Here is an 11,296-nt window from a genome sequence, read left to right as displayed (position 1 = left end):
ATTTTTGAAACTTTGATAAGTTTTTAATATTCTGTTGTACAAAATGGTTATTAAAGTATATTTACGTTATATATATATTATACTTTTTTTTACACCTCCCTAAAATGTTTTTCTTGTTATATTTGTCTCGTTCTGCGTCTGCGTGTCTCGTGTTATGTTCTAATTCCAACCGATTCTCCACCTTAGGCAGTTGTATATTGTTCGTTTGCCTGAAGTGGGCCTAAAGCTGAAACGTTGTAAAATAAATCCATTTAGTAAGAGTGCAGAAAGCATTTTTATCTAATTCTTTTCGTTGTTTAATTCTATTAACAAAAAAGAAATGTTCATTTTGAAAATTAATAAAAATCTTGTTTGATTTATCAGTAAACTGGTACCGTTTAGATTATTCTAAATGCGCACCAACAATTGGAGATTTTTCTCAGTATTTTCAAACTTACTAGATGTGTCTCTGTGTATATATATATATATGTGTGTGTGTGTGTATACATATATAAGTAATTATTTGTGGAAAGCCCCCCCACTGGCTTAGTCTTAAACTTGAGACAGTTTAATGCTAACAATTGGAATTCGATACTAATGAGAACCTTAGCGCAGAAAGCCAATTATGGAGCTCAGCGCTTAAGAGCAAGCAAACAAATTTATGAAAACTTAATTTACGTTCCCTGGTACCATTCTATTAACGTAAGAACATGACGCATGTTTATTAAATTTCGTCAAAAATCAGAAACATACGATTTTGGGGTGGGGGGGGAAGAACGGTAAAATGTTTCCCTATTTTCCACTGTTAGTGGTGTAATTTATATAAGCACCAGTATTATGGGGACATTTTGAGCTACTATTTTTCTCCGATGTTTATTATTACTATTTGCTTTTAAATTTAAATATAACACTCTAAGGCCCCCAATAATCTCCTACGAAAACTTCTCGTGCAAATTAGATTCTTAATGCATTTTACCAGTTAATCTCTATTCGATTTTGATTGGTAAAAAGTAAAAGAAACTAAAAATCTGTTTCCACTAACATGTTTACAAGGTGATCAACTAGAACTTTCAGAAAGTTATTGTGGTATGCACAAACATCGTCATGAAGTTGCATCAGATCATTCACATCTATAAACACAAAGTTGAATATATCACCGAAACTCGATATGAATTCTTAATTTTTATTATTTTTTTTACAGAAATTTACGTCAAACTAAGTACCTAAGCTGATTCGTGTTGAAATCATAACAAAAAAAATATGTATATATTTCTTAACTGAACTCTGCATGTGACTTATAACTTAATAGTCTACTTGTATAAGTACAGAGAAAGTAGTCCACAATGTGTGTATAAAGATATAAAAAGTAGTGCACGATGTCTATCTCAGACAAAATCGTTTTACACGTTATATAAGACTAAATATGCAATTAATAGTACCAGTTATTTAGATGGTGTTATCCCCACTGGAAACCTTATCTACCATTGTCTTATATACTAATAATATTTCACATGTACCTGCCTGTCATAAAGAAAAAATGATAATATTGTATAATAAAGAAGCTAATTAGAAAGAATTACGCTCTTCTATGTTTTATGTATTTATTTGAACTCTCTACATTTTTTTAGTTTAAAACTTTTCAACTAACAGATCTTATGAAGCACGATTCCCGTGACATGTTTGATGACGTACGAGTGGTTCTACAGTGCAGAATTTCAAGGTTGAGGATGTTTGTATAGTTTGGTGAAATGAAATAGTAACAAATAGTAATTTAAGTCTCTTTATAAAAAATCTTGCATAGTATTAACTATACTATTCGTTGTCTAATTTGTTAAAGATATTGTTTTCTCTAATTTGTTAAATACATTGTTTTCTCTAATTTTTTAAATGTATTGTTTGTCTCTAATTTGTTAAAGATATTGTCTTCTCTAATTTGTTAAAGGTATTGTTTGTCTCTAATTTGTAAAAGATGTTGTTTTCTCTAATTTGTTAAGTTGTTGTTTTCTCTAATTTGTTAAGTTGTTGTTTTCTCTAATTTGTTAAGTTGTTGTTTGTCTCTAATTTGTTAAAGATATTGTTTTTCTGTAATTTGTTAAAGATATTGTTTTCTCTAATTTGTTAAAGATATTGTTTTTCTCTAATTTGTTAAAGATATTGTTTTCTCTAATTTGTTAAATATATTGTTTGTCTCTAGTTTGTTAAATATATTGTTTTCTCTAATTTGTTAAAGGTATTGTTTGTCTAGTTTGTTAAAGATATTGTTTTCTCTAATTTGTTAAAGGTATTGTTTGTTTCTAATTTGTTAAAGATATTGTTTCTCTCTAATTTGTTAAAGATATTGTTTGTCTCTCATTTTGAACAGATAAACTATAGGAAGAAAACAGTCAGTCAGTAGCACTCAATACCACCTCTTGGACTACTAACTCTAGTTTGACCGAATTGCCGAATTTGATCGTCATTTTGAAGCGCATCCAAGGTAGAAAAGTGCGAAACGCATTTTTGGAGCAACGGGTCAGATCCATCATTCTTCGGACTTACAGTCACGCACTCTAACAACTAGGACACGCCTGTTAAAAGTGATTAGAAAAGCATTTTGGAGGCTTATTGAGATATTTGTATACATTAAACTGTCATGCAGTCCTAGAACATTTCATCCTCAAAACTGCTCGAACTCCAGGACCTGTTGATGAAAATTCATATACCAACCCTTTCACCCGATATCTGGTATTCGACTGATCTCATTTGTTAAGCCCAAATCTTAAGGCGTAAACGTCTTGCTCATTTGCGACTAAATACATTTGGTGTGTTAAACTGTAACTTGAAACATGGTTTCAATGTTAGTTAATTATCTAATCATTTTCACAGTTTGATGCGTGCAATTAGTTTACAAACAGTATTGTCTAAACACTAAACCAGTCTTTACACATATGCTTTAACATGTATGTTGTAACTGACTGTATGAGTGTATAAACATGTACACGTCAAATTGCGCATGCTGTACTCCATGATGAACAAGTTATGTTGAAATAAACATTAACGAAAATTTAAAAACTTTGTTTGCTTGTAGTTGAGCATAAAACTACACAATGGTCTATCTGTGTTGTCCCCAACACGGGTATCGAAACCCTACTTTTAGCGTTATAAGCCTTCTGACTTACTGCTTCGCCATTGGGAAGCAGTTTAGAAGAAAAAACTGGTTACTATCTATCTATCCATAACTTTATTGAAGTGCTCGTGTACGTCATAACCATACCTCTATAAATCCCCTTTTAATAACTATCTTGCACCTTAAAATAACATTGTACTGAAAGACAGGGCTACTGGCCGTTCAGTAACTTGAGTTTGTTACGGTTATGCTAAGGATGTTGGGCTGCTGTTGACCTGGAGGTAGATATAACCGCTCGTGGAATTAATGTTTATGAGTGGTTCAAAAAGGAGTTCGTTTGCATCCCCCGAACCCCCCCTCCCTAGCCGCTATCCTAGGTGTTTACTGAAAAACAGAAGTTATACGAGCCTTTTCGTGAGTAGCTTCGTAGCCAAAAATATACATTAAGCTGGGCGAATACATTTTCATCGAAACTTATATAATTATACTATAATAAAGCTTACTGACCTACGGTTGCTTCATAAGCTTGTTAGTAAAATCTGATTATGTTGAAACGTATATGATTACTACCAGTGTTACTATGGTTACGTGGCTATTCTGACGTCAAGCAAAAGTTGTTTTGCTCATATGATTACATTTCATTTTCAGTCCAGGCAAAAAAGCGTCAGAAAAATTTCTTAATAACTGGGTCTTCTAGCTATCGATTTTGGTAAACATCATTGCTTACAACTGAAATATTCCTTAATTCTTGGTAATTTGAATAGAAATAAATTCATTACATCTGTATATTAAAAGTTAGTAAAAGCTCACATATAACACAACAGAATTGATGATTCAGAGCTGAGTATTATCATGGCATTATATTTATGTCGTGGAGAGCACTTATTTATATGTTTGTTATTAAAACTACATAATAGGCTATCTGTGCTGGGCACACTATGAGTATCAAAACCCTATTTTTACCGTTATAAACTCTCTGACTTACCACTGAAACACTGGAGAGCTAATATAGATTTGTTTTTAAAGTAATCGAGTTATTAATACAGGATTATTTTAAAATACCTCTGAAATGTTAGGAAAATAATCTTTAGGGTTTGTTTGTTTGTAATTAAGCACAAATCTACACAATGGGTTATCTGTGCTCTGCCCATTACGGGTATCGAAACCCAGATTCTAGCGTTGTAAGTCTGCAGACATATCGCTGTGCCACTGGGGGACAATCTTAAGGGAAACAGAATAGTAAGTATAGAGAAAATAGATATAAAAAATAGATTTAAAAATAGATATAACGTAACTCATCTATATAAAACTGAATTATGTATTCGTCATTCTGACTGGTGTATTGACATCAGAAGTTCGAGTGGAGAAGTGGCTGAATTCATTTTGATTAAATTTAGTTGAGGAGCTCAAGTTGACTCTCAAGAGTCGCGTTTAAATTGATAATCAATCGAGGGAAGGGCTCAAAATAGTGAAAGGGGCCGGCCCGCGCTCCCATTTAAGCTGTAATTTGTACAGCCAGCATTGCTTAGAACCTTTGCTGGTGTATATGATAAATAGATGCGTCATGACTTCTGTTTATATTTCCTTTACAAAATTTCTACTCAGATATTGGGGTAAAACGTTTAAAAGTATTTTAGTTCGGAATATCGTGTTAAAACGTTCTGAAGAACCAATTGATAACAGTTTGTTGTCTGTGATTCAAATCCTTACAGATGTGTTATAATAAAACGAGTGTTTACAATTCTTCTTTCAAAATATCTTTTTTTTAATAGCCGTTACACGTTGCTATTGAATGTCCCGTGAAAATATCAGTCATGGTACTTAAAAATAATAATACAAACCTGATTGAGAGATTATTGAACCAGTTTTAATGAAAATGTTAAATTGGTTATATATATATAGATATATATCCTTGAAATGGTGGCTTGTAATACACTGGTTTCACATACTTACAAAGATATTGAAGTGGATATGTGACACTTGCCGTGATATCTGATGACAAAGATATCGCACCATACATACTCCTGTCCTTCAGCGTTATCACCAAGGGATCGGGAACTGACGTCATCAAATTAAAATTCTGAAGTATGACTTTAAAAAAGGGCGTATTTAGAACGTATTAATGGTATACGTACTACGAGTGACTATTTAAGTACAGAAAAAACACACAAAATATCTAAGCCACCGATACCATCTAGCTCTGGAAAGCGAAGTAGTTGGTGTGAAGCCTTTAATCCATAAGATGATATTCTACTTTTCCGCTCCATCTGTCCAACATCAGTTTCATTGACTCTGACTCCATCTTCTATCGTAGTAAAGCATAGTGTATCTTTGCTAAACATTCCAACTCGCCTTTCTTTTCAAATATGTAGAAACGTTTAGTTTTCTTGCCAATTCTCCACTGCAGCCTATTGTACATTAAAACAGATAAGGACTAGTGATTTTTGCTTTGCTTTTTGAACTGCTTAACTTTATTTCATCAGTATATGCTAAAGAAATTTCTTACAAAAGAGGTAAGTCTTATGCAATCACGCATGCGCCTCTTGAACTTCATAGACGCATACAGGATAGTTATTTTAAAAATCGGTTTATTCAAAATTTAATCTATAACATTAAATATATTTTGTTTACAGATATAATGAAATAAAAAATCGTAATATTTTATATTTTTTTAAGCATAGGAACTTACCGTCGTCTCAGTAGTTTGATTTGAATTTCGCGCAAAGCTACACTAGAGGGAAGGCAGCTAGTCACCATCACCCACCGCCAACTCTTGGGCTACTCTTTTACCAACGAATAGTGGGATTGACCATCACATTATAACGCCCACATGGCTGAAAGAGCTAGCATGTTTGGTGGGACGGGGATTCGAACCCCCGACCCTTAGATTACGAGTCAAGCGCCTTTCTCAATAGTTATTATCCATCAGCCAGTCATTGCAATTCAACCACAAGCTTTAGCATCTATAAAAAGTAGCTTCTTTACTTAAATAATTACATTTATTTCGTTCTCTTTTGGAAATACTAAAAAATATATATATAATTGCATTGCTATATAGGGATACCACAATTAATGTCGTCAAATACTCTATTAGTTTATACAGGTTGCCCCTATTTACGAGAATCACTTTCGTAACACTCGGGTTAACCTCCAAAGCTATATTTGACAGTAATGGTAGTGTCATCTAGGGGACATCATATTCTACTTATTTATATTATAGACTTCACGAAATAACTAATCACTAGTCAAATTCAGACGAATTAAGACTTTTTAACTAAAAATCATAGTCAGGATTAAAACATGAGCTACTGCTACTGTACTTCAACACACAGTCAGAAAAAACACAACTTCATAGCTGGTAGATCTGGTGTACTTCCTAGGTAAATAAATGAAAAGCGTAGTAAGAACAGAGAAACATGCTATGGAGAGTGCTCACCACTTAGCCAGACTACGATAGTGATTCTCTTGGAACTTCAGATGATATTTCAAATCAGAAAATATCCTCAGTGACTTGGAAAACAAGGATCACGATGCCCTTTCAGTCATTGTTTTTCAATTTATTTGATTGTTCTAATTTTGCAGTAAATCAAGTGGTAAATACAAAAGGTTGAGTTCGTATCTCCCTGTAAAATACTACGTGCTAGCTAAGAAACCAAAGGCTATTAAGCTTTTTCAATTGAGTTTCAAAGTCTTAGCTACCATCTTCAGTCATACGAATTGCTGATGTACTAAATATCATATCTATTCACTCCAGCTGTCTTACCCATGCAGTGTAGTACATACACAGTATTTCATATTAACACTTGGGAGCTTTGGAAAACAAGGGTTGTGACAGCCTATCAGTCACATGAATGTTCTAACTGTTGATGATTGATTGATAATCCTACAATGTAGTACGTACATTGTATCTTAATATCACTCAGTAGCTCGAAAAGTAAGGGTCACAAAGCCCTTTCAGGTATTGATTTCTCAATCAACCAATTGTTCAAACAGTATAACGAAGTGGACATCACACAATGTAGTGCATACGTTATTCATTATGCGTCACCTGATAACTTGGAGGGGGAAGAACGTTACTTTCTTTTAGTTTGTGATCATGCAGATCAACAACTATCCTAACTGTCAAAGATCAAACAGTAATAATCTGATATCCAGTGTATATTTCGTTCTGTGAAACTCTGTTCACTAGCTCTAAAATCAAGGATCACAATGTCCTTTCAATCACCAGTCAAATATTCTGATGATTTAAAATCACGTAATATGGGGCCTACATTGTTGTGTGTGCAATGCCTGGTAGTTTTGAAAGCAAGAAACACCACTATCTTTCAATCTGTTATTGTGCAGATCAGAAACTGTCTTAGCTTATGATTGAGAGGTAACCCTACATTGTATTGCATACATTGTGCCTTACAATATTACTCAATGGTTGGGAAAGCAGGGATCATGAAACCCTTTCAGACAGTGATTGCTTACTATCTGAACATTCTACCTTATGATTTAAAATCAAGTGGTAAACACAAAATGGATGGCTTATATCCCGTGTGAAATATCGTCTGATAACTCAGTCTAGTGACTATCTTTATTCCTACTTATGTCAATCAGAAGGTTAATGTCGCCGTCTCATCTGAAATTCGGAGCTTTTTGCCACTCCTATCTTCAGCGAATCCTTTTCTGATTTCTCAAGAACTGTCAAATAAGTTTCTTCAACTCCTTCTCCCTCGTCAGATGAGATGCTATGAGTCGTTCATATGTTTGATGGCATTCAGGACTCATAATCAATCATTGGACTACTTGCTTCTGAGTCCAGCCATTCCAGGAAGTTACTCCAAAAAACGGTCCATATCTTCTTTTGCCACACCTCTGAACATTATGGCAAAATCTGTTTGGCTTCACTTACAGGGAACTGTGGTGTTTGCAAAAGCTTCTCATCTAACACACTGCTAAGATAACAGAAATAATAAATGCAGAGAAAAAAATGTACTTGAGAACCCTGAAATTCGGACAAGTAATCATTCCCTGATCCAACGTGGCAAGGCTAAAAGCTGCTGGTTCAACTCTTCATACAACCCTGTATAACCCCAAGAGTCATCACAAATCTTGGCCAACATCAGAAGGTATCTCATAACTCAAAAGAGCTCACCATTCCATAACTTAGGGTTTTTACCTATGAGTTCCTAATGTCTAACATATTGGGAAACATTTTTTAACTAGCAAAGGTTGTTCACTAGCAGCACATCTAATCGTTCTCGATTGGTGCTGCAGTTCTCTAGATAGCAACAGCGTTGGAGTCCTGAAAAATCTCCCCTAAGTGATCTCGGATTGGACAGGTGCCAATCCATGTTGACGACTCTTAGTCATTCTCGCTCCCCTTGTGTCAAAATCGATCACCACGTACAAAGTTCGATCCACCAGATTGGGTGTTTCATACATCAGAAGATCATCCTGAGTCTTCAGATGTAGGCTGATTAATATCAGGGACCTTCACGGCATGAGCAAAATACCTAGAGGGAAGGCAGCTTGTGATCACCACCCACTGCCAACTCTTGGGCTACTCTTTTAAGAACGAATAGTGGGATTGACTATCACATAGTAGCGCCCCCACGGCTGAAAGGGCGAGCATGTTTGGTGTGACGGGGATTCGAACCCGCGACCCTCAGATTGCGAGTCGAGCACCCTAACCAACTGGCCATGCCGCGCCTAATATAGATGAAACGCTAAAGCTTTACCATAGAAAATCTCAATAAATCAATCATGTTAACGTAAAATTTCACCTTCTGTCGCAAATAGAAGCTCCAAAAAAAAACGTGATATTCCAAAATATGTAATAATTCATGGTAACTAGATTTAATTTTTTATAATATATGTTACCTGCTGATACTCTAAAGACAATGAAATATTATTATTTTTATACAATAATTTATTAAGTTAAAAATATGTAAACTTAAATCATCCAAATACAGAATAGTGTGTGTGGCCATCTATTGACGACATTATGCACTTATACATAACATATTAAATAATGCCTGTTTTAAATTTGTATAGACGTAGCATTTGAAATTCTTTTAGGCAGGATCAGGGTTGACTAACCTATGATAATTTTTTCCTTTTTATCAGCTACATTTTTGTGCGCTAGCAATACCAAGCGTGGGGCGCGCGTATACTTGATTCAGTTTTATTACTCGTCAGGATCTTTAACAGCCTACCCTCAAATTGAAATTGTTTCAGGCAGAATTAGAGTAAACTAATCTATGAGACCTTGAACGTGATCAAACACATTAATCCAAAGATCACTTAATAGTCGAAAATTGTAATTAGATCTCAAATCGGTCAAGAGATGGCGGAACTATGAGCTAAAAGTTTGTACTTGAAAAAAAAAATACTCTGAGCCGTTCTATGAGCTACTATGCCGCTACAATATTAACAATGTTAGATAAAGACTTAGATTAAACAAGTCACATCAACTAGCAGTCTCTCAAATGGAAAGCTTATTGTCGCTGAAAGATTCTGGTAAAGTGTGAAGGATCCAAAGTGGAAGACGAGTTTATCTTAGAAGATACTTTAAGAAATAAATGTGATCGAATCTATGGAAATATCTGCTATTTGAGAGTTAAATGTAGTCGATAGTATTATAAAATTATGTGTGTTATTTATTGGAAACGGCTCGTGATGTACGCACACACGTAGTGTTTTTGGGTATATTTAGAATTACCCATAAAAATCCAGTGGAAATTGTCAGAATTACCCCTCTCACTCCAAAGCATCAGCACTGGATATATTACTGCACTGTGAACTATTTGTAATTATAATTACAATTACCAGAGAAAACACTTCTAAATATTTATAACGTGCACCATGGGGTACAGTGTAGAATTAATTCAGTGAAGCCATGAATAAAGAGTGATTGTTGTTGGGTTTTTAGAGCAAAGCTACACAGTAGCCCTGTCTGCTGCGAGGAATCAAACTCTGGATTTTCGCATTGTAAGTCCGGAAACTTACTGTTGATCTAGACAGAAAAAACACGATTAATAAACAGTAATATAAAACTGAGTATAGAAGAGCATAGATAAAGTTTTGTAATTGCATCTCATGAACTTTATTGTTTCGTAATTCATTCAAAATTGTTCACTTAGCAATAGTCATGAGAATACTGAACAATGAGCAATATTTTCCCCGTATTTGTTGCTTGATCGTATATTAACGTTTTTGACGGAAACTTCACTGTCATAGAATTATTCATGAACCCTACAATATGAACGTGATATGATACCTATCCGCAGCTACTTAAGTAATTAACCCTATTTGTATTATAGTCATTACTTATAATACCGTAAGTTAAGTCTCGTATTTTTGTTCTTCCTACTATGAGTAACAACAAGAAAAATGGTATGTCGACATTCTAATAAACTGTGTATTTGAAAATCTGTACGTTTCATATTTAAGTATTAAATCACTGCAAACACAATTTTAAGTGTGTGATATTCATAGATAAAAACTCTGAGTTAAAAGGTTGAAAATACGGGAGGTTCGAAACATCTGTTTACAGAAGACTAAAACGAACACGGACAGTAAAGAAAAGCAAAACTGACAAGTGTAAATGGACGATAAACAACCTTTATTTACACTGGCGATGTTGGAGTTCTTTACTTAATATGTAAGATAGATTGCAGTGCTCCATTTTAGCTGTCTGACCTTTGATAATGGCTGGATTCTCTCACTGCTGAAGCAAATAACAACACTTTTTTATTAAACAGTGGATATGGTCTTAGAACCTTAGATTATTAACAGAATTCTAGCATCTAGGTTACCCAAAGCCGTATTTAGAGGGAACTTGGCCAATCCCTTTCACGTGATTTAAACGAACGAATGATATAGGCGCCATGTTGTCACTACAAAAGACAGGTAAACAAACACTGGGATTTATTGCTTGTTTATACTCGCTCAGTCATGGAAACCACCACAACAAAACAAGTCTGAGATGTTGGCAACACCTTTACATTTTCCACAATAATTTCAGTTATTTGATCATCATACAGGATCTTACCAGCTGTGTCATGAACAGTTTAAACAACAAACAGTAGTACTATTATAATGTCCATATAAGCAAGCAAAGACAACTTATTATTATTCCTTTTATTAACACAATAAATGAAAATCATTCCAAATATGTATATTAATTCCTCCTGATTCATTTAATTACGTAACATAGAGTTT

At 34.3% G+C, this 11,296-nt stretch overlaps 1 long non-coding RNA gene across 2 annotated transcripts; it reads left to right on the top strand.

Moving 5' to 3' along the window:
• The first annotated feature begins 1,417 nt into the window (after nt 1-1,417).
• On the top strand, nt 1,418-3,030 carry LOC111085701. 2 transcript variants are annotated; one of them, XR_002610508.1, is made up of 2 exons: nt 1,418-1,735; nt 2,342-3,030. It is a non-coding gene; the product is annotated as an uncharacterized LOC111085701 (long non-coding RNA). The 2 variants fall into 2 exon arrangements; XR_002610507.1 differs by having other exon boundaries at nt 1,422-1,699.
• Nucleotides 3,031-11,296: the final 8,266 nt, after the last annotated feature.

This window comes from Limulus polyphemus, unplaced genomic scaffold, assembly GCF_000517525.1.
Source record: "Limulus polyphemus unplaced genomic scaffold, Limulus_polyphemus-2.1.2 Scaffold560, whole genome shotgun sequence".
NCBI classification, from domain to species: domain Eukaryota; kingdom Metazoa; phylum Arthropoda; class Merostomata; order Xiphosura; family Limulidae; genus Limulus; species Limulus polyphemus.
This window is presented reverse-complemented; position numbering and strand designations above follow the sequence as displayed.